Consider the following 25,321-nt stretch of genomic DNA (forward strand, 5'->3'; position numbering starts at 1 on the left):
CCACTCCCCAACAATGGTTATTGCTTCAAATGTAGGTGTAAGAAAGCTGGCACCAGGCCTCTCCAGGATAACTTGCCCATAGCAAAAGCTAGAGAATAGCTGTAGTAAAAGACTTTGTCCCATCCGAGTCTTTCTTGTGCCTGAGCTTGTTTTCCCCTTATTGCTACGTTTTTAGCTCCCTGGGCTACACTTTAGCAAAACAAAACCTCTCAAAGTTAAAAGAAAAAACACCAAACCAAAACAGTGAGTAGTCCTGAAAGAAACTGTATGGTTCCCTCTCCCAGGGGAAATCATTTGATCAAAGTATTAATTTGTTTTTTAATATTAAAATCCCTGCTGCCATCCTTAGGAATTCATGAACCCAGCCTGCGCTGTGAATGACTGACTGTCCCTCTCTGCAGTGGCTTTTATTATTACATGTAATTTAGAGATGGCCCAGACTTAATGCTGACACCGTGGCAAGTTGCTGCATTTTATTTACTTGCTCGCTACTTGTTTATGATGGCTTGGCCAGGCAATTAAGTTGTGGAGCTGAAATAAAGCATCATTAGACCTGTGATAGGAAGCAGAGTGAGATAAAGACAGCCTGGGTGCTCTCTTGTTTACTTACTTATTTAAATTGATTTTTCTTCACTAGTCAAGATCATCTACCAAAATAAGAATGTGGCAAGGAGGAAAGGGGAAAAGACAACTTTAGAAAAAACATTTTAAGGATGTACTAATGGTTACGCAATCCTGTTCCACTGCGGATAGTGGTTATATTACCATGGGTTTCAAAAGGAGGTTAAATATTGCCATGAAAACTATTGTTATAAAACAGTAGTTATAATAGGTATGATCACTTCTTGTTAGTTTATTGCAAGCATTTAGATACCTAATATTGTTAAAGATCTCAGGTCCTGGAGCCACGTGACTGGGAAGTTTAAGCTTGCATTCATTAAAAAAAGGGATGTAAAGAACAACTTGAAAATATGAGTCCCAGAGGCTTAAAAGTAAGGAGATATAAACCACTTCTCACCCACCCTCAAACACATCAACAACAACCAACCCCTTTACATTAGTCCATTTCATGAGTTTTAAATGGTTGGATTGACATACCTGTAACACTCACTTTCTGCCTTTCCCACTTTATTGGCTAGATCTTCAGTTAATGTAAACGTATCCAGCTAGGCTGTCAGCAGGAGTCCTGTTGAACAGGGCTGATCATTTAGCTGAACAATTTTAACTCATATTTTTAAATGTGTAATACTTCTTTTCCTTCCATTTCCTCCACTCCTCTCCCTCTCCCTGTTTCTCCTTCTCCTTGATGAATACTGTTTCCAAAGACAATTTGTCCATCTTTACCTCAGACATTATTTTTCATTTTGCACCCTCCTTTTAAGGGTTTCTCTTGCTCTAGCCCCTCCAGTGCTCTTTCGACAAGATAAAGACAGCTTCCTTTTGGTTCAGCATTTCTTCTTCTACGTTTTCACATTTTGTATATCTTGTTCACGTCTGTCCCAGTCTCTTCCCCACCCCCCTGACTTTCCATCCTTGCCTTTCTTTCAGTCAACTCAACCTTGATTCCTGTCTTTGCCTTCCCCACATATTCATGTATTCCTGATCTCATCTAGACTGGGATTTAAAGGTGTGGAGTCAGCTAGCTATGACTTCCTGGTATCTTTTAATACAACCAATCTGGCATATTATAAAGCACACTTGCTTTGTCTTGATTAGTATTAGAAGGTGCTACTTAGACCAAATCAGCTATGTAGATTTGACCTCACACCCAGCTTAGACAAACGAGGCCACGAAAGCACCAGAAAGCATTCCCACATAAAAGGGCATGTGGTTGCTGTGGCAAAAATAGCAATGTCACAAATGTGTGCTGCTGCTTTTTGCCACTGAGAACACCCCTGCATATGGGGTTGGTACATGGCAACTTGTCCTGAGTGGGGAAGACAAGACTTGGGTCAGCACCCATGCGCTGGCCCCATCGGCCTTACCTGGGTCCTAGGGGCCTCCTGAAGCAGCAGCAGTAGAGCATGACTGGCAGCCCGAGCATGGCTCTGGCTGGCCACACTCTGGTTTCTGGTGGTGCATCATGTTTCCAGGTGCACCGCTTCTCTTTTAGCAGTGGGTTTTTTTGTTTGTTTTTTTACACTGTGATTTCCCAGTGTCAAAAAAATCCACCACACTGCAAATTAACAGTGCAGGGAACAGGTGCACATGTGCTATATGGGGTTTGAGGCACTGCAAACTGCACATGTGTGCTTGTCCGGATGTGCCCAGAAAGAGTGCTTGCTGCACTTAATATTAAAATACAGATTATTTTAATCCCTTTCTTATACTTGCTCATACCCTTCCAAACGCGCTCCTTTTAAACTGCAGTTTTCCTTACTTGCTGTCAGCCTAAAGGGCATTTTTAGCATGCAAAAATTTCTGACACAACCATTCATCCATTTTCAAGTATTTGGTGCTTGGCTACATGGGGACTGCAGATGCCAGAAAGTACCTAGTAGGGCTGGATAAGAGAATGTGGTGGAGCTAAGGGCCTCTCCTCAAGTTTGTGGCCCTTTTCAAATGCCTGTTGCTATGTTTTCCCCTACGTAGTGGAATGAAGCATGTTGTGGTGTGTTTAATTTGGAACAAGAGGACTATATAGCAGATAGGACTTGTTAGGACTTCAATATAAGGATGAAACATTAGGATCTAGATATCAATCAAACTGAGGACAGTGGCCCCTACATTACTTTGGGCTTTAGTTCTCTCATTAAAACACTAGAAATAACCTTGGGGTTTAGCAATGCATGAAATGGTTTGGGGGCTGGGACCCATGAGTTATTAAAAGAAGCTGAGGAAACTAGGCTTCTTTGGTCTGCAGAAGAGAAGATTGAGGAGATTTTGATTTGCAGCTTTTACTTGAAGCGAAGTTCAAAAGAGGATGGAGCTGGGCTGTTCTCAGTGGTGACAGATGACAGAACAATGACCAATAGGCTCAAGCTGAAGCAAGGGTCGTTTAGGTTGCATATTAGGAAAACCTTCTCACTGGTTGGGTGGTGAAGCACTGGAACAGATTACCTAAAGGTGGTGCTATTTACATCCTTGGAGGTTTTTAAGGCTTGGCTCAGCAAAACCCTGATCTAGCTGGGGTTGGTCTTGTTTTGAGCAGGGGGTTGGACTAGATAACCTCTTGAGGTCCTTTCCAATCCTTATTTTTTATGATTCTATGATACATTTGTACAACTGTAATAATCTTATTGGAACAGGAAAACAGATAGCCCTCTTTCTCTTGAAAACCCTCTGAGATGTAGTAAGAAGGTACCAAACACTAAAAAAGTCCAGTTTATTCACACACAAATTGCTATAGCTTTACTGTCTTCAATACAGCTCTGCTGATATGCAACCATGGATAATCTGTATTTTGTACAGTATTTTGGGAGATGACTTTAAAACTCTGGTCCAGGAAAGACATTATTGCTTTGTTTTTTTCTTGTTTTGCTTTTGTTTCTGTCATTTTTTGCTCCTCTTTAAATCACTCACAAATATATAAAAAATGAAAGGCTCCTGTTCCATAGATAGTCATCAAGATTGAGAAAGTGCCAAACAAAGAAGGATTTGCTAAAGAGCAGATTGTCAGCTAGAAGTGACAGACAAGACCAATTACCATAAGCAAATAAGCTTGTATTCATCTTACTTTTTAAAAAATCATCACTGTCAAAAATGCTGCCATTCAGGGTTGATTCTACAGCTGGATAAACTCTGTAGAGTACCAGGTTTTATGAACTTCTGCAGTTCTGTTTTTATAGAGGGGCAAAATTTATTCATGTTGGAATCCCTTTTCCCAGCAGTTTTATATCCCTAGGTTATAAAGGTTAAATGGACCTAATGAAAGTTTTGAAACTGCCGTATCACAGATATTAAAATGTATTCAATCTCTTGATAGGAAAGAAAAGCACTCTGCAAACCTTGTTCAGCTTCTTAAAATCACTGTAAGCATTTCCACATTTGCGGCCAGATCCTATCAGGTGCATTAATGGTTTTCCAGGATCACGCTGAAGCAGCAAAGTTGATTTAGGCCTAATAGATGGACTAGAATATGGCCTTTTGTCTACATAAGCATAGCTAAGAAGCATCTGTACCATAAACTTCTGAATATGTTAGTTCATATAGTCCGTAAAGCCTCAGTCCCCACTGCCTTGTGGGTGACCCTGTGAAGGGGAAAGGCTAGGGGAGCACACCTTGAGAAACAAGCACAGAGTCCAGGCCCATTGAGTAGGGCCTGAGGCAGGGCCCAGGAATGTCAACAGACACCTGAGACCTTGGTGGGCTGTAGGCCAAGTTGGGGGCTCAGGTATATCAACAGACACCTAGGACCCAAAGGGCATAAGGCCCAGAAGCCCCAGTGAGGGGTTGGAGTGAGAGCTGACAGCTATGTAGAGTAGGGCCTTATGGGGCCTGAAGGACTGCACATAGGCCGGCTGGAATAGCATGAGTTGAGGCCTCAGTGAGGGGACATGAGGCCTAGGCGTGACTAAGGACACCTGAGGCCAAGTTGGGCCAGAGGCCATGTGCAGCCCAGTCAAGAAGCTGGGGGAGTAATAGTAGGTAGTGATTTGGATGCCATTTGTGAAGCATTGGACATAGTAAGGGGAGGTTGGAGCCATGTATTACACCCTTGGCATCAGGGCATTAAATGGGCAGTCTGTCACATTTTTCCAGGTACTTTGATACATCAAGGCATGGCAGAAGAGGCAGGGCAGACTGCCCTAGACAGGTGTGTGGGCTGCTGATGAGACCTGGCTCCGAGAAGGCCCCCTGTCATACCTTGCTTAAAAGAACTTACAGTCCTTACAGCTAAAGCAATTATTTTACCTAAAGTGGGGGGGGGGGTGAGAGAATTTCTTGGAATGAAACCTCTGCTTCTTTCATTGCTAACACACTAACCCTTGCCAGCCTTTCTCAACATTTTGTACCCTGAGACAGGAAGCATTTAGGCTCCTAAGAGCAACTATTCATAAATAAATCCTCATTTATGAATACACTGCCGGACATTCACTAGCAATATTCCAGCTGAGTATATTTTACTACATGCAATGGTTGTATTTAGTAGAAGTAATCATATTGACAATCTGCGTGATTGAAACCCTAATCTTTGCGATGTCATGCACTATGCATCACCACCAGGGAATCCCTAGTGACTTACTATTAACGAGAGGAAAGCAGAAACCTTATTATTATTATTTATGTTTTACCACAGAAGTGACTTGCACTTTACAAAACACATGAAGACAGAATCCTTCTATAAGCCATTTCCAATGCTTATAGCAGGATCCACAGGACCAGATTGTGTCCTGTGATTCTTTAGGGGTACAAGAGAAAGATGAGGAGGAGAACACTCAGGAGGCCCAACCCTCCTTCTCCTATCCTATACTAAATCATCTTCCTATATTGCCTCCATCCCCAAGGTGGGCAGGTGGGAATGAGTCATGAAGGCGAACAGACGTGTATCTGAACAAAGGGAAATACTACAGGTACTTCAAGTGTTTCTACTGTGGCGGTGTCTTGGGTACTAATCCTGGACAGGGCCATAGGGGCAGATACATGGGTGGAAGAGTGCACTTGTACCCACCCTTTGATTCCTGCTCCACCCAAAACCAACTGCCTGGAAGTGGCAGCACTATTTCTAGTCAGGCAGTGCTGAGGCAGTCACTTGACTTTATGGCACATTATCATCCACCTGATCCCTTCTAAATTCCTCATTCTATAGATATTAATGATCCTTCTTTTTAGTGGTCTGCATGTTCCACTGATCAAGGTATCCTTTGTTCTGCAATTCTGCTGTCTGTTAGCTGCTCCTGGTAATAAAGTGCCTGTTCTGCACTCTTGCACATTGCTTTAACTCATTTCAATGAAATTATATTTGTTTTTGCTGCAACCTTAAACTGACTAATATAGCCCTAGGCCCCTAGCATATTTGTAAAGTTTCTACTTGATTTTTACCTTGGGGAAAATGTGTTGCTTTATATGTGATGTTACACCTTACCATCTGCACCCCACTTTTCAAAATCCCATACATTGTGCTAGGTTCACAAAGGACAGAGGAGGTTGTGTATAGAAACAGAATCAGTTTCCACACACAGAGGTAGGCTCCAGGAGGAAATCTCTGTGTGTAGCTATGAAAATTATTTCCTTGCTACAAAAGAAAGAAAAAGGATGCTTTCATTTCTCTCTCTTCTGTCATTTTTATGACATTTTTCTGGGTAAAAGAACATGTACAAGCAGCAATCAGAATAGTTTCTGAGAGAAATAAATAAATAGTAATTTTAACATAGAGATATTGTTATAACAAACATTCAGAGGGGAAAGGATGGGTGATGCAGGAAGGGGAATCACTGCTCTAAAAGGGCTCACACATTGCTCAAACTGTAATTGTTCTTGTTTTGTTATTTTTATCTGTTTTGGTATTGCCTAAAGGCCCCAAGCAAATTGTGGCTCCTAGATCCTATCCTACATGGCTGTACACATTTCTCTGTGTGCATAGAAGATTGATGCTCCCCCAAGGAGCTTATAGGATAAAATGTAGACAGGAAAATCAGCAAAAGAATTCCCTTGCCAAAGCTACAGCTCTTACCGATAATACAGCAGCTTCTTTCCTTCTTGTTTTTTTTGCTTAGTGTATAAGCCTGCTTCCATTGCCAGCTTCCTTTGTCTCCAATGCCAGTGGACCTCCTTCACAGTCCTTCTGTGAGGGTTGTCATCTTGGCCTGCACATTAAATTGGTGGCTGCAAAATGGAAACACTAGCTATAGCTTGAGCTTACTGTCTATAATTGGGAGGGTGGCAACAGGATGTATCCTTTGGGAGACGAGCCTGTAACACTGTAACATACTAGGATACACGACAGGTGTTGACAGATGTGCAAGTCCCCGCTCTAATGTATGGCACTTCACAAAGTTAGAGCTCCCCGCTACAACCCAACAGACATTTGCCTGTTGGGTCAGGGGATTGGGGGGCATTGAGCTCCATTTTGTAGTTGATGGAGAAGAGGAGCATGCCTGTAGCCTCTCTCTGCTAGCCCCAGCTCTGGTGCTGCCTGAACGAAGGGAGCAGGGAGAAGGGAGGGGAGCATGCTGCAGGCTGGGGTTTGCCCAGCCTGAGCTGGGGGATGGAGGGCTTGTGGGTAGCAGCAGCTGGAGTCATTCTGCATGACCCGGGGCCAGCTCCGTAAGTATCTCCACCCACACCTTGAGTGGCAGGCAACAAACATGCGGTGGCCTCTCCCTGTGGATACCCAGCTGGTCATGACCATGCTCAAGCTGGCCATTCCCACCAGATATTCTAATGCTTTGAACTTTGGGTGGGCAGAGTTATCAGAGTCTAAGCCCTCAACTTTGAAATGTATTACCTGTTGGTCCAACAGGCCACTTGTTTGTTAGTTTTATGGGAAACTGCAATGCAATTCATTCCTTTCGTGGGTGAGTCTGTTCAGTATGATACTTTTTTTTGGGTTTGTTTTTTACTTAGTTCCACACGGTTTGCAAATACACCATACTTCTGCAACATTACTGTATATTTTATAAAGCTAAAAAAATCAGACTTTAGCTTTTTATAATATATATTGCTACGGCTATGTCTTCACTTCATTGCATTTTATGTGATAATACAGCACAGCTTGCAAGACATCTGGCAGGAAATAGTTTATATTTTTCAGCTATCACTTTGCATGTGGGACTTTCACTGAAGTGGATGAGGTTTTTTGTGTATAAGTCTTTACCAGGGTGTGGGCCTCTGCATTACTGATAGTCTGACAGTAATGCACATTTATAATTACACACTAATATGTTAAAGAAAGTTTTATATAAACATCAAACTCTCTGGAAGAAGAATTTTGTTTTCTTTCTTGAAAACATAAAATGATAGCTTGAAGGAAAGATTTCATGCTCCTTTCACCATGGCTTTGCTTTGGATACAGTTCATGCTTGAAAAAGGTTACTTTTTTCAGTCACATTTTTAATGTATACCACGTCTAGCATGTAAGTGGAGTAAGCACCAGTGAAATCAAAGAAGCTACATTGTTTACTCAATTTCGAAATCTGGGCAAGCTACAAGACGGGAACCATCTCTCACCAGTGTAATGAAACCACGTAAATTACACTGTGGCTAGTGAAAATTGAATAACTGGTTTATGAAGCCATTGAAAAATATGATTGATAAGAACACTGGGATTATATGCTGGAACTGTATTCCCCTCTGCTTAGTAAAGTGCAGTCATCATTTATTGGCAGAGAAAAAAAAATTGTCTGAGTTACTAATGGAATTAAAACAGTAAACTAAGGGGAATATTAGATCCACCAGTTATATATCACAGTAGATGTAACACCCATGTCTAGACCCTCTAGACTATCACGAGCAAAGAGAAAGATAATTGAGACATGGATCACTAGCCTTCCAATTGTCTTTGGTCTGACTACTGTCCCTATTTTCCAACATGAATAACAAGACAGCATATCCAAATTATGCTAGGCTTATTCCAACATAACGTGATCCAATTCCAGCATCAGAAAGGAAGCAAGGTTGGGTACTATGGCAATCTATAGGTATAAACGACATATGCTTATTCTCAGTTTACATGTACTAACACAGATATAATTAGTGTCAAAGCTATCAGGGCATACGTGCAACAAATGCATGTGTGTGCACATATATATGTATGTGGCTATATAAAAAATACTTCTACACATGATAACACAGAAATAATTAGGGCCAAACTATAAAGCCATAGATAAACACACAAGGTAATATGAAGTACTTCTTAGCTTATATGAAATAGGCATACACACAGATATGTTTGTGTGTATGTATATGTTCTCTCTCTCTCTCTCTCTCTCTCTCTCATATATATATATAAACACACACAGTAAAAGCACCCATGGGGAATGGGGGGTGCCAGATAACAAAATATGCTGGTTAATTGAGAGGCCTGAACAGGCGTCTGCCTGTTCAGACTGCTGCTTCTGCTGCTGCTCCCAGGGTGTTGCTGCCCCTCCCGTGGCATCACTGACTCTCACGCTGCATTACGGGCCCTGAAGGACAGGGTGGGGGCCCTGCGCGGCCTGTCCACAGTGAGCACTTCCGGTTTCACTTTACCTTCCAAGCCGGCATGCCAGTTAATAGAACATGAACATGCCGGCTTGTAAGGTCCCAGTTAACGGAGCTTTTACTGTGTGTATGTGTGTGTGTGTGTGTGTGTGTACATATGTGTGTGTGTGTGTGTGTGTGTATATATGTGTATATAAATAATTTGTATCGAGTAAAGAGTAATGAATAGTTTTAAATTTAGATAATAGCATCTTCTTGATTTGCAAAGTTGTGTATTTTTCTGCAACAGAACAGGTCCCTAGAACTGGGTGCAGGATGGGGGAAGGGGCTATAAATTAGGTATTTGCAAGCAACTGCCATGCTGTACCTCAGAATTAGAAAAGCATGTTGCAATGCTGTATGGAGTCAGGAGATGGAATTAATTTCTGGATGCTGCAGAAAATCCTTTAGGACCTAATATAAAACCTCAGAAATCAGTGGCAAACTCCAAGTGACTCCACTATCTTTGATCAGGTCCCAAAAGCTTAAAAACATTGAGTGGAAGGACAGTGAAACCAAATCCTTGTAGTATACCAAAGGACACTGGGTCATTGCACCTTCCAAAAGTTACTTACTATGCTACAAACAAAGGAAGTTGCAGTTACTGTGTGCTCATCATCTCATAGGATCCTGCTGTTGAGGATCTTCCTGTTTCCTTCATACCTGGAGTCTTTCTCAATTCCATCATATTAGAATCCAGTTGTTTCACTGTCAGTCCTAGCTGCATATTTCCTGGAAACAAAGGACGCATCCATACATGCAAGCACGTGCACTTGTAGCAGCTCAAATAGGAATGGCACAAATTTGTGCTGGAAATTTTTGCTTTAGCACATGTGCCTGAGCATGCACTTTGGTGTGGAGCAAATTGTGCCACTTGGAGCAAACTGACCCTGCCCAGCTCCTCCCATATCTTTAGCCAAGGGAAGCTGGAGCTCCTGGGGCCAGGCTAATGGCGCTTCCCGCTCCAACACTGAGGTTTGCTGGAGGACACCAGACTGGTGCTTTTGTGCACCGTCCATCACCACCACCTCTACATGCTCATGTGCCTGATCCATCATGCTGCCCTCACGTCCCACCCAGACACCAAATCAGAGGACTTGCTTGGTGAGGGCATGGCCTGGGCACCCCAGTGGCTGAGTCTGTATTCCACTCTTATCCCATGAGCCACTGGGGACCTCAGCTGGTGGCTCCTCAGTGAAGCCATTGCCGTGTATGTGACAAGCTTTACAGATACCTTAGTCTCCTGCGCCTTCTGTGGACAGAGGGAAACTCTGGCACACATGACCTTTGAGTGCACCAGGATGAAGCTCCTCCACCTCCATCTCCAGAACCTCCTCCTGAGGTTCGGGTTGAATTTCACTCCCCACATTTTTATTTTTGGTCACCCCATCCATAGCCCCACCAAGTCCTGGTCCACCATCTCTTGGCTCTGGCCAAGTAGGCCTTGTACTTGACTAGAAAGGAGGCTCTGGCTGGGAAGGTGCCTAGAGACTGTGGGGCTGCTTTCCTCTCACTTGTCCATGCACATTTCCGGGCAGAGCACCAGTGGACGGCATCCACTGGCTCCTTGGATGCCTTTGAGGACTGGTGGATGTGGCCTGGGGGGCTCTGCTTGGTGTTCCCCTCAGGAGAACTATTTCTTTTCACATTTTGAACCTTTGACCCCCATGTCACTCCTACCCTTTTCTTCCTTAGTTGTTCCACAAAAAAAATAATAAAAAACATAGTAGTATCTTTCAACCTTTAGCACCACACAGTGGAGGCTATTAGTTAACTTGGTGGGTCCACTTTAATATGGAAGATACAAATAGACAGGAGCTCCTGAGGTGCAGCCACTTGGTGTCTGGGGATACTACCTATTGTGCCATTTGGACTGCTGAAGCAACCCCAACCTGGAGTGGCCCCTGCATCCTCTATCCACCTGCAACAGCATCCCCACTCTTGGACCTGTGGCCCAGGGTTACATGCCTGCCAGACCTGGACAGGAACTGCGCAGCTGCCTAGGCTGTGGTATGGGCACTGAAGCTGAGCCTCCTGCACCTCTGGACCCGCTGCCAGTGAGCCATGACTGCACAGTTTGATCCCCCCAGGCCATCACACCCCTCAAGTGCTTCCTGGGACCAGGAGGCCCCCAGGCTGGTGCCACATGTCCTAGCACTGGTGTGGGCATGGGGCAGGGCTGCAATGTGACAGTTGCCTCTGCAGCCACAGCTCCCTCCAGCAGGTCCCATGCCATCCCATGCCATCCCATGTGGCTGGCTGGGCATGAGATTTGTGGGGGGTATGGGTTTGGGGGGGCAGAGGTTTGGGGGGTTGGGGTGGTTTGGGGGTGTGGGTGAGGGGTTTGTGGAGGTGGTTTGGTGTGGGTGGATTGTGGGGGGTTTTGTGGGTGCGGGGGAATGGGGATGGGGGGCTGTGTTGGGGGACCTGCTCAGGAGGGGTGGGTCTCCTGAAGACTCCCTACAGGGCACACAGCTCCCCTCACAGCAGCAGGAGCAGGAGCAGGAGCAGGAGTAGGAGCTGTTGGGCACTCAGAGCCCACTGCTGGGAGAGCCCCCTGTGCAGCATGGCACAGCCCCAGCTCCAGCCTCAGTTTCCTCAGACCCAGCGCCACCTATGCTGCTTGTTACAGGCACAGCCCAGCCTGGCCTGGGGCCATGTACCTTTGGGCAGGACTGGGCCACTCCGGCTGTCACTCTGGATCCTGGCACTGCCCTCTTTCAGTCCACCCTCCCCCCCCAGTCCCTATTTACCTGGATGCAGAGCCTGGTCTGGGTCACCCTGCAGCCTACACTGCTCCACTCCCCCTGCATGCTGAAGCACTGGGGCAAGGAATAGTCATAGAGACACTATAAGCATCTCTTTTGAGGAACCCACCTCTGGTTGCTTCAGGGTATGCTGCAGGAGTGTGCCTTGCCCTGCTTTTTTTTCACAGGTTGTTTTTTGATATCTGAATTTCCAAGTATTAAATTTAGAGCCTGTGCTACAAATATGCAGTGTGGGGAACCTTTTTTGTTTCCAGAATGCCTCTTATGGCATTTCAAACTGTTTTGAGACACCTCAAGAGGCATGTGTGCACTTGTCTGGATGCAGCCAAAGAGCCAAAAACTGAACCTTTATGTATCAGTGCCATCCTACTGATGTCACCCAGGCCTCACCAGCTGGAATGAAGTCACATCCAGCCAAAGGCTCTTAAATCCAACACTTCTTTGAAATATCTCAGATTTAGCACACACTTAGTTTTCTTTCTGCCTTTGTTTATTCCCCGTGTCTTTTCTGGGCAAGCTCTCTGCTGGTATAGTTCCATTAAATTTAGCCCTAACTCTTTATCTGGTCTTTGGTGTTGTCTGTAATATTTCTTATTTGATTTTCTTGTCAGGAAAGGAACAGATTTGATGTTTGAGTCCCAGATTTAAATGTATATTAAAGTATGTAAGAAAATGGTTTGTGTTACTAGGAACTGGGACTAAGTCAACAGCATTCATTTTGAAATGCTGTTCTTTGATACTAGCTTGATTCTCATTTCCTCAAGGTTTAATTGATTAACTAACACAGGTTTAGAAAAGGTCACTTGTCATGCTGAGACCGAAAGAGAAAGCGCCTTTCTGTTATTTTATTACAGAGACATGTCCTCTGATAATAGAATGCTTGAAATAGTCTCTTCCTTTTATTTCTTAAGATCATTAATGGCAGTTGCTACTCAACACTGATTGAATCATCTTACTTTCTTTTCTAGCTTAAAGGCCTGAATACTTTTCCATCTAAAAGTGTCTAACTGCTACTTGCATATCCAGGTTGAAGCTGTATTGGTCTAACGGAAAAAAAACAATCAGGACATCAATCTTTTATTTGATGCCTGATGAAGGGTGTTTGTGCCCAAAAACTTGCAATGAAAAAATTTTTTTACAAAAATCTAGTTGGTCTAATAAAACATATCACCTCTGCCATAAGTCCTGATACCTGCTACTTGCATATCTATATTTAAATGACCAAGAGGCTTTTTTGCCATTTGGGCAGATATCAGATTTTATTTTCACCTGTGTGACAAGACTTGTCTGTCTAAGTAGGTGGTCAAAAATGTGGTCAGCCAGGGGACTCTGCAGTGATGGTGTAGGCATATCTTGAACCAGATTCTCAGCTGACATGAAACCAGAGTAGTTCTACTGAAGTCAATGGGGCAATAATGATGTACAGATGAACTACTACTAGAACTTTAGAATTTATGGATGGGAAACACCCGTTACATTTGCCAGCTCCCTCTTACTCCCAGTGCTGAATTTTTCCCTATGGGATATTTTATAGTGGGATATTTTATAGTGCTGGGTAACCAAATGTGAAGCCAGAAATGCCATGTAGATATTGCATGCGATATAATGAGGTACACACATGAGCCAGGTAATGATGAATGAAGAGATAGCATGCACTAAAATAAGAATAAAATATTAGAATATCTTTTAGGTTCATCCCCACCTTCATCCTTTCTCTTTTTCTGTATTGTTTTAGAATATGCTAAATACAGGATGAGGCATAGATTGTACAAAAGGAAATCAAAGAAAACAAGAAAAGAATGACTTTACTTTTAAGCTCAATGGTATTTAAAAAAATGCTTCGTTTTTCCTCCACCCCTTTGTTTTGACCACCCTAAGGCTGCGACTTTGATCTATATTTCAGTCACCAAGCCCCTTATCAGAGAAAATACAAGAGAACAGACAGAGTGAGATACAGACGGAATGGCAAACAGGCATGCCCTGAGTCACAATGGAGTAGTTTTGGAGGAGTTTAGTTTCTCTCAAACACAATTTAATCTAAAAAATATGGAAAATATATCTTCAATGGGAATGCACAGGAGAGGCAAAGGAAGCCTTCCCCAAGAGCCTGAACTAACTCCGATTTATCCCTTTCTGATACAGTGAGGATTATTCAGAATTACTGCAAAAACAGAAAACAATCACTTGTACATGTAATTAATTCTAATTTTCTGTAATTTTGGAGCTACATGCTCTTCTTTCATTACCTAGGGCTTGATTATTCTCTGTCCACCCACAGTGTTGCCATTCTCCAGGCATAACTCTTGTAACCTGAGGGGCCAGACCAACTCTCAGAATCTCAAAATTATACCTTTAGATAGGAGCATGTGACACAACTGCACAAAAATCAGTTCGCTGCCTGCACACACACACTACCAACTCAGGCACATAGACATCCAAGGTTACCAATCTAAGCACATGCACACCTATCACCAATTCAAGCACATACATACTATACACACTGAAAATTAGACAAATCTCAGTTGTCAGTACCCACACACTCAATACACATACATGGATCACTAATTTGTATATCACGCACACAATGATATATATTTGCCAGTTCATTTTCTATCTCTCTCTCACTCACTCACTCACTCACACACACAGCTACACAATGGTAGCAGGGGAGAAAAAAGGCTTGGTGGAGAGATTGAAGTTAAAGCGTGCAGGGACAGAGTCTAGATCCTGTGTTTGGGGAAGGAAGATGGGTAATAGATACCTATCCTGGACTGTGAGTTGATCTTCAATGGCCAGTTGGGGTCTTCTCCAGTGAGGTGTTGTCCAGAGGGGATCGCCAGCAGGGCCTCTGGGTGGATAGGTGGTGTGGCATAATGCTGTCCAGATGGTGAGGGCATCCCACTGAGCCTGTCTTTGCTATCCCTTTTTATAGGGGCAGACCTTCTATGACCCTAGTGACAGGGGCAAGCCCAGGCAAGGGTCAGCCTGGGTATACTGTGCATGTGCACTCCAGGTGAGGGTGTACAGTTCCAGGTGTCTGTGTTGCAATAGTGGGTTGGCTGATCTCTGTAGGGTCTTTGTCTTTTAAATGCTGCGTCTGTGGTTCCTGGGCGAGTTAATGGAAGGCAATAGTCTGGTCGATGAGCTGATGGTCCAGTTGTTGAGTTGATTATTCAGTAGAGGCCTACAACCATTGTATCTCAAGCACCCTCATTTATCTCCATTCATTCAGGAACCAATTTACATAAGACTGGTTAGACTTGAGTCATAGGTTACACCCAGGCAGAGGACACAAGATGGAGGCTTGACATACAAAATGAAAACTTGACATAACTTGACATTACTTATGGTAACTTACACATGTAGGACTAAATCATATAGTGCCAATAGAAAAAACAGTAAATATCAATATAAGCATAATAACTATACCATATAAAACAGTCGATATCCATAACAGGGCACTTATTTGCAAAGGAGAGAAAATAAAAACTTGCTACCAAAATAAAATGTTAAAGCTCATCCTATGTCTTAGCTTACTCTATGTTTTAGCTTACTCATACTTATCTATAGGCAATAGAGAGGGGGAGAAAGTCAGAAATAGTTGGGGAAGGAAATACATGCAAGCATACATGCATGCGTGCGCGCGTGCACACACGCACACACACACACACACACAAATGTGGGTTATGTTACATTATCCCCCTTGACATGGGCCCATTTGGGGTGATGTCGCTATATCATTTGGGCTAATGTTTTAGCCTCTTCTATTTTAGCATATACTGTCTGTAGAGTAGAAACCAGTTTGCAGTATAGGAACAAGATTAGGAATGTTAAGATGATCATTAAAATAAATAGTATTATGACAGGTACATCATCAGGTTTAAGATTCCAGTGGCCATGGGGGACGAGCCCAGGAAGGTTTCCCATGGGCTATACTGAGTGATTTCTTTGATTTTGGTGAGGACTCGGGTAACCTGGTTGTTATTAGTTTGGATGATGGTATAGGTTCTGTTGGCTTGGGACTGTAATGCCTGTAAAGCCTGTTGGAGTTCTGGGTGTGTGATGGCATCCTAAGGGCTTGGGGAGACATGCCTAATTGGACTGAGGCGAGGTTGATTTCGAAGAGGCTGTATTGTGGGGTGATTGACTGATGTAGTATGCTTTTCCTTTTGTACTGTATATCAAAGAAACCAGAGCCAGTATCTTCACAGTCATTGACAGCAAGGACTTTAAATTGGCCATTAGGTTGTTTCAGGGCCCAGTGTTTACCTGTCTGAGGGAGCAGGAATGTGTCATTGATCCAGCTTCCCAATGTTATAATTGGGAATACTCAGTTTATTTTTCCCCTAACCACCCCCATTATCATGAAATTGATGGACCATGAATTTGGATTAAGCCCAAATTGTATTAATCAATTGAGGGAAGTAAGCCGTGAAGTCTGCTTGGTTTCATTTGTTAACAGATGCTGTGATTCTAGGGGAATGTGTCCTTCCAAGCCTTGGAGTATGGGCCTGGTGACACATGAGGGTAAGGGGGGCATTTTGCCCTAGGCCAGTGATGGCTTTGGTCAGGGTATGGGAGTCCTGGGAAGCTATTTGGGTCATCCACTGCATGAGGGAGGTCATCAACACACTTAACTGAATGGAGCTTTCAAAATTGTCCTTTGTAGGTCTGTCCAATTGGTGGAGCAAATTTCCAACGGTTGCCAGAGCACTTCTGTGTTGATGGTGTTGAGGATACCTGTGGCAGTCCCAAATGCTCCCAATACTGTGTCCAGAGATCATTGGCATTGTGGGCCACTGGATTCAGAGCTAGTCAAGGACTTGTGCATGATTTGCTGAGCCCATACCTGCCATCCAGCGTTCAGTGGGATGACATAGCTGGCACACTATGGATACAGTTGGGTGATACTGTGGGATCGTAGATCAAGGGTGATATTCCATAATGACTGTGTTACATTAGTTACAGGAAAAGGTTTACTGATGTCTTGCTTCACTACAAAGGGTCCCACCTCATGTTTCTGCACCTTTTCATGAATAATGATATCTGTGGTTAGGGTTGGGAAGTCCTTAAGACCAGAGGCTTTCTATGCCCCAGAACTTGATAGGGAGAAATTATACATTAGGGTGCCACAACCAACCAAAGGGCAGTCCCAAGGGCAGCTGGTGGCATTGAGGGTAAGATTTATGGGTTCAGATCTTGGGTGGATGAGTGTAACTTCCTGTGCCTTTCTCTCGAGTGTCGTGCATTTGGGTTCTTCACAAACCTCACTGTGGCTTTTTGGGCTGCATGGCCAGGCTATTGGGAGTGGCCTTGGGTCAGATTCCCCAGGGATCTCTCCTGCCATGTCTTTGATAATAAGGAGTTTCCAATTGGGAGGACTATGTCTGGTCCTGCCCCCCTGGTACTTTCCCTTGGCCATCCTTGTGACAGTCTCTTCTTGGGGCTCCACTTCCCCTACACCCCACCTAATGCCAACCATGGTGTTGCCTGTCAGGGTCGATGCTTGGGCCCTCCCCGGTGCTCGGTTCCTTGGGGCCTGTGGTTGTTGGCCACTGGTGAAGCTAATACTGAGCACTCTCCGCAGCCCTCTTTGCTCTTTGGCTTACATGGAGCTGGGCTCCCGCCTCCCTTGGTGCACCAGCAATAACCATTTACTCCCCTATGCACTGTTAATAGAAGGCACTAGGCATGAATGCCATGATATAGACCCATGCCAAAAAGGCACAGGGGTAACTGAGGCACTACCACTGGATGAAAATCAAGCTGTGAGTGATCAGCCTGCCTATGTCTGGTTCACAGATGGGAGCTCCAGTTTTGAAAAGGGCAAGAGATACATAGGGTATGGAGCAGAGAATCTAAATGAGCATCAAATAGGAAGCCCCTTGCCTGCAGGATACTCAGCTCAATCGGCAGAGGTAAGGGCTATTAAGGAATTACTTGAGCAGCAATACCAGCTTGGAGGAGAATTATGGGTGTACACTGACTCAGATTTCTGTGCCAAAGCCCTAATGCATTGGATCTGCAATTGGAATAAAACAAATTGGCATACTGCAGATGGTAAAGAAATTGCCCAAAAGGAAGATTGGCAAGCAATATGGGAGTGGATTCAAAAATATCCCTCCTCATTACACATTCAGCATATAAAAAGGCACCGACACAATAACACCTTAGAAGCCAAAATGAACGAAATGGCAGATACCACTGTAAAGGAAAAAGCTCAAGAAAACATATCTGCGGTACAATCTAGGTCCTCAAGTCACACAGATTGGAAAAGTATAGGAGGACTATGTGGTCAGTCAAAAAACTGGGGAAGTTAAATGAATTCAGGGAGGTAATTGTCAGTGCCTCCCATAACCTACAGCATGAAGCCCCAGAGGCCACTGGTGCTAGAGTAATAAAGATAGACTATTGGGCAAAGATATCTAAGAATGAGAAAAGATGGGTGCAGAGATACTTGCGCTGTGCAGGAGAAGGTGAAAAGCTCAGAGATCCAGGGCCCCTCTACACTACAAGATAGTTGGTCCATCTGCAAAGAATACAGATGAATTACATTGATAAACTGCCACTTACTGCCAGAGGGAACCAGTATCTACTGGTGATTATAGACTCCTTCACCGGGCGGGTTGAAGTGTTCCCCCGTAAACTTGTACCACTGAAGCAACTGCAAAGAAACTGTGGGCAGAAGTTATTTGCAGATTCGGAGTCCCCCATATCATTGACTCCGACCGAGGTTTGCATTTCACAGGATCAGCGATAAAACAGTTATTACAGTTGTAGGGATAAAGCAACAACTGCATATTCCTCACCACCCTCAGTCATCAGGACAAGTGGAATGCATAAACTGAACCATTAAGGAGTCATTAAGGAAAGTAGTTAATGAAACCGGTACTGACTGGGATCTGAGGCTGCCACTGATACTATCAGCTTTAAGAAGTGGGAACCGTTTGGGAACAAGTCTGTAGCCCTACCAGATCTTATTTGGTAAGCACATGGCTCTGTTCCCTACCAGCCTGGTCCCATACTCAGACAGCCTCAGCTTCTCACAGCCCACTGATATTATTGACTGGGTGAAGGAACTTCCCCACTGACTCAAACAGCAGGAAATACAAATTAGTGAGGCTATCTAGCAAGCCCGGTTGCGAATGGACAGCCACCGCCACCTGGCTCAACACCCCAGGCTGTGGGAAGTGGGCCAACCAATCATGTACCTTGGGTGAACCCCAAAGACACATGGTCTGGAATCTAAATGGACTGGGCCATATACTACTATCAATCAGTTAAGTGCAACAGTGGTATGGATTGATAAGGGAGATGCAGGGAAATGGGTATGTGTCACAACTAAAACTGCTCAAAGGACCAGGGTAGGGCTAACCATGACAACCAGCCCTAGCCCAATAGGATTCGACAGGATTTGTCTGCTCCCAGGATCCAGGGACGGAGGAGAAACATCCAGGGGATTGGGTAAGACAGTATTCTCCTCTCTGCCGGCTACCCTTCTGGACTAGCTAGAAGGAACGGCTTTGGTAAATACATGTCACGTACTCATACTTGTGCCTATAGCCAATGTTGAGGCAGATAAAGCCATCAGCCACCTTTTTTGTAGGCTAACTGACACACACAAGTTGGGCTCATCTCTCCCTTACTTTTCCCTTCCTTTAAAAATTAAAACTTTAGGCCTGTGGGGAATCCTTCTCCTATGGATCCTCTCTTTTAAGGCCAGCCTGCACTATAACTTGGAAAGGGAAGTAGCATTACAAAGCAGAGACATGAGATGCTGTCTAGAAGTGATCAGATGTGATAGCAACTTAGAGGACATAGAGGAATCACAGTGGCCATCCTCCCAGCAAAAGGGCTGCAAGCACTGGGCTGGCCAGTTCTGGCAGACCCGAAATGGCATAAAGGAATTTAGTTTGCAGGATCCTTCTAACCTTATCATTTTTCTCAAATCCAGATGTGACCCTCATTCAGATTGTGTCTGTATAGGACTAAATCCCAGTAGGGAAATCTGGGATTACCAGGGTGGCAAAGTCTGGAGGACTGCGAGAATCCCCATCCCAATAGGGGGACAGGGAGTCAGAGGTCAGGATGGATGTGGGATGGACCAACCGGGTGCACCGGGCATTCCCATACCTTCAGGCTGGTCCCAAACCCACACCTATCCCCACAGTACCTACAACTCGACCCTCTGTATCTCCACCCCCAACATGTTCCAGCATGGCACAGAACCTCTCCAGTCCACTGACAGCTGGACAGCAGTCCATCCAGGCATGCTGGGGTAGCAATAACTCAGTTCCAAGCATCCTAGCCCAAATAACTGAAGCTCCCTGCAAGGTCTTAACCTCATTATGAGAAAAAATTACCAGATTTGGGAGCAAGGCAGCAGGATGCTGCACCAAAGGCTGATCATAGTGAAAGTGAAACCACGGTGGCTGGAGCCTCCGTGGTCAAAGATCAAAGAAAAAAACCTGCGGTGGAGCTGGGAGGAGCCAGGAATGGCTCCCGTGTCCACCTGGGCAAGCTTTATAAAAGCGTGCCAAAGGCAATTGGCTGGGTGGGCATCCAACGCCAGCAAAAAAGACTCAGCCGAAAGGAAGCTGGCGGCACTGGAAACAGCATCCCCAGAGACGCTGGGGCGTTATGGAAACGATGTAAAGGTATATTGATTTCCCTTGAAGGTAAAAGCAAACCTATATCAGGATTCTGGGTGTAAGGGAATAGCAAAGAAGCAGTTGGCTAAGTCTGTAACAAGGAACCACCAAGGACTTTTTTGCACTCTGCTGAGCATAGCTGGCATGTCAGCTACAATTGGAGCCATAGGGCGTGTTCCCTTATTAATGGCTCTATAATCTACAGTCAATCTCCATGATTCTTTGTCCACTTTAAGGACAGGCCATATTGGGGAATTAAATTCTGAGTGGGTTTCAATTAATACCCCTTGTAGCAGGTCCTCAGTGGTTGCCTGTATAGCCTTCTCAGCCTGCTGTGGAAAATTATTCTGTTTCTGAGGAGGAACTGGGCCACCCACAATCCATACACAAGCATCAATCCTGTCACAATCACTTTTGCTCTTTGCCCATACATCTGGAAATTACTAGACCCATTTATCACTTGCATCAAAACGGATTGCCCCTATACCACTGCACCATTCCAGCTTTCAGTAAGGATTAGTCTTTATGGTTTCTGTAACCCCTTGGGTTTTCTACACCACCCCATTTGCCAGGTCTAAGACCCAGCCTTCGTGGCTAAACAGGGGAGCCCCCAAGATCAACTCTTCAGTGGAGCCCTCCTACTGAACCCCTCCTACCCCCAGGGTAGGAGCCTGCACCACTTCTCTTGGAAGTTGGTTCCAGATCCTAGCCACCCTGACCGTGAAGTCGCGCCTCCTGATATCTAACCTAAACCTACTCTCTGCCAGCTTGTGACCGTTATTCCTGGTCACTCCTGGTGGTGCTTGGGGGAACAGTGACTCCCCCAGTGCCTGCTGGTCCCCCCTGACTAGTTTGTAACAGGCCACAAGATCCCCCCTCAGCCTTCTCTTTTGGAGGCTGAACAGGTTCAGGTCCCGTAGCCTGTCCTCATAGGGCCTGCCCTGTTGTCCCCTGATCATATGAGTGGCCCTCCTCTGGACCCTCTCCATGCTGTCAACATCTCACTTGAAGTGCGGTGCCCAGAACTGGATGCAGTACTCCAACTGTGGCCTGACCAGTGTCGCATAGAGGGGGAGGATCACCTCTTTGGACCTGCTCAAGATGCATCTGTAGATGCACGACAAGGTGCGGTTGGCCTTCCTAACTGCCTCCCCACACTGCTGGCCCATGTTCATCTTGGAGTCAATGATGACCCCCAGATCCTTTTCCGCCTCTGTGCTGACAAGAGAGGAGTTCTCCAACCTGTAGGTATGGTGCTGGTTGTTCCTCCCCAGGTGCATCACCTTGCACTTGTCTGTGTTGAAACCCATCCTATTCTCGTCCGCCCACCCTTGTAACCTGTCTAGGTCTGATTGTTGCCTGTTGCATTCTTCCAGTGTGCCCACATTCCCCCACATCTTAGTGTCATCAGCAGATTTGAACAGGGTGCTTTTTACCCCCTCGTCCAAATCACTGATGAAGATGTTGAACAGCGCGGGCCTGAGGACCGAGCCCTGCAGAACCCCACTGCCCACGTCCTTCCAGGTTGAGAAGGACCCATCCACTACCACCCTCTGGGTGCGGCCCTCCAGCCAGTTGGCGACCCATTTGACTGTGTGGGTGTCTACACCACAGCCCCCCAGTTTCTTAATGAGAACAGGATGAGAGACAGTGTGGAAAGCCTTCCGGGTGTCCAGGAAGACTATGTCCACTGCTACCCCTGCATCTAATGAACTGGTGATCTGATCATAAAAGGCCACCAGGTTGGTCTGACAGGACCTGCCACTGATGAACCCGTGTTGGTTGCCCCTAAGCATGCAGTCCCGTGCTGGCCCCTCCTGGATGTGTGCCAGCATAATTTTCTCGAACAGTTTGCCTAGGATCGAGGTAAGACTCACCGGCCTATAGTTGCCCGGGTCCTCCTTCCTGCCTTTTTTGAAGATGGGAATCACATTGGCCCTCTTCCAGTCTTTCCGTACCTCACCAGAGCACCACAAGTGCTCGTAAAGCTGTGCCAGGGGACTTGCAATGACCTTGGCCAGTTCCTTTAGAACTCTAGGGTGGAGATCATCCGGACCGGCTGACTTGAATACGTCCAACCCCTCCAGAAGCTCCCTAACTAAATCCTTGCTAACCTGTGGCCCAGGTGTGCCTCCCCCGGGGCCCGAGGGGGGCCCAGCAGGGAGGTGGCTGAAATGGTCCCTACTTAGGAAGACGGAGGCAAAGAAATCGTTAAACATATTAGCTTTGCCGTCTGTTAGCGGTGCACTGTTAGTTTTGGTTTGGGGCTGGAGGACTGCCACCACCCCACCTTGCCTACCACCCAGTCTCTCTGCATCCTGGGCTTTGGCAAGGATTTCTCCCAGAACATAATTCCTGGTTTCCCTAAGTGGCCCCATGAACCCTATAATGAATTGATGAATTCCCTCCTGCACCTTCTTCCAGAATCCAGGGGGATAATCTATGTTTCTGATCTCAGAGGTCCTATTACCAGCCCTATTCAAAGGCAAGCCAGTCCCAGACAACAGTCCCAACATCACACACCTGACTATGTAGTCCCCAGCTGGTTCCCCAGGGTTTTGGCTGCTAGCCCCAAATTGCCCCCCTGAAAGTTTTCCTCACAATAAAGTTTCCCCTAAAGCCACACTCCTGGTTTATGGCTGCCATAATTTCTGGGGTTGTACAGGCTCTGATTAAATGGTGCCACTCCCAGGTATCTAGGATTTCATTCTCCACTACTTGGAGTGATTTCTGCAGCCATTGCCCCAAGTTTTTGATACTAACAGGCCCCAGTGTTTTGCCTAGGGCAGCCAAGTGTACCCAACTATGGGAACTGTGGTCTGTGTGGTCTAGCTGGTGTTCCTCTGGGCATCCCTGGTTATGGAGGTCTGTGTGACCACACATACCTAGGTCCCTGGTTCTGTCTCCTCCTCTGACTCAAATTCTGAAGGGAGGGGTACAGTGCATGGCATGAACTCCCTTTCCCACTCCTGGTTTTTCCCTGCATGAAAGCAGCCACTTGTAAGCTGCACTCCTGGAGTTCCTGCTTTAAGTGGGTGATAATTTCCTCACAGGGGCCATGATTAGCTTTGGCTTATTTTTCAGATTGTTCTTTTGCCATGGTTTTTACCAGGTTTTGCAAGGCCTCTGTGCTTGCTTTTTCCTGATCAAATAACTCTAATTGTTGGGCCTGACTTTGATTTGTGTCTCTTAAAATCTCATTTTCCTGTTCTAAATTATGAAGGAGGTTTTTCAGTGTTTGGTTAGTCATTTCCAATTGTGAATTTTTGTTCCTCAGTGCCTGATTTTGGCTTTCCTTTTCCTCAATTTCTCAGGCTTTTTGGGTTTTCTTTTTCATTGCTGTTTTAACAGCATGCCACAGTAGCCAAACTGCAGTACTGTGCTGTCTCTGGGCTGATGGCTTTTCAAAGAAACAAAATTTCTCAAACTGAACTTCAATATCATTCAGGGAGAACCCTGGACCACACAGATCCTCCCACCAAGGAGAAGGACCTTCTTTCAGGATTTCCCTGCGCAAGAGGGATACCTCTTCTTTTTTCACCCACTTAGCCCCATGATCACTAATGCCTGGTGGGGGGGTCTTCTTCCTAAATATACTAGTTCATGGACTTCTGCACCCTACAACAACCACAACAACAACAATAACAACAAGCACAATGACAACAACAAAATTGCCGTGGGTTCTCATGACCCTGTTCTGCAGGAGTTCTCCTTAACAGTGATGACCCTTCTCTGGGTATGCCTGCCCCTCACTGGGGCAAATTCTGTAATGCCGACCCTTTACCGGGTGTTCCTACCCCTCACTGAGGTGAGTTCTATAATCACAACAACAGTAACAACAGTGTAGGCAACCCTACCAAATAACAGTAACAGCAATACTTCAATGTCAACACAAACACACACTGAGAATACAGACAAGTACACTAGCTTGCTTAACCCACATTACTCATTCCCTCTAACAAATGCAATTTGCCCACATTCTCCACCATAAAATGTTGTCTTGAGGGCCAGGCCAACTCTCAGGATCTCAAAATTGAACCGTGAGATAGGAAGGTGTGACAAAATTGTACAAAAATCAAATAAGTGCCCTGTTATGGATAGCCACTGTTTTATATTGTATAATTATTATGTTTATATTGATTTTTATTGTTTTATATTACTGTTTACTGATTTTTACTGTTTTTTTTTATTGATACTATATGATTTAGGCCAACATGTATAAGGTAGACAAATTAGACAAAAATGTTAATACCCACACACTCAATACACATACATGGATCACTAATTCATATATCACACACACAGTGATATATATTTGCCAGTTCGCGCACACACCCCTACACAATAGTAGCATGGGGGGAAAAAGGCTTGGTAGAGAGACTGAAGTTGGAGTGCGCAGGGACAGAGTTCAGATCCTGTGTTTGGGGAAGGAAGGAGGGTGATAGCTACCTATTCTAGGCTGTTGTCACGGGGGCACTTGGGTGCCCCGTGCCTAAAAGGAAATAAAGAGAGCTGCCAATCATCAGGGTGGCTCAGCTGCCAGTTGCCAGGGCAACCAGGCAGGTCATGTGGCCAAAAAGGGGGCAGGACCGGGCCTTTATAAACAGCCCAGGTCGGAGCCTAGAAAACAGTTCCCTTCTGGCCACCGCAGGAGCAGGAGCTCTGCGGGAGAGCTGAGCAGGCCGAGTCGAGGGTTGCAGCCTGAACACGCTGACCGGCTGCAATGATGTGAGAGAGAGAACCCTAGAAGGGGCCATGACTAAGAGCCAAGTGAGTGCGGAC

At 45.2% G+C, this 25,321-nt stretch overlaps 1 pseudogene; it reads right to left on the reverse strand.

Moving 5' to 3' along the window:
* Window positions 1–9,721: 9,721 nt before the first annotated feature.
* On the reverse strand, window positions 9,722–23,789 carry LOC149865513 (uncharacterized; annotated as a pseudogene).
* Between the last annotated feature and the right edge of the window lie 1,532 nt (window positions 23,790–25,321).

This window comes from Crocodylus siamensis, chromosome 4 (genome assembly GCF_052110815.1).
Source record: "Crocodylus siamensis isolate JL-2025a chromosome 4, ASM5211081v1, whole genome shotgun sequence".
Lineage (NCBI taxonomy): Eukaryota > Metazoa > Chordata > Crocodylia > Crocodylidae > Crocodylus > Crocodylus siamensis.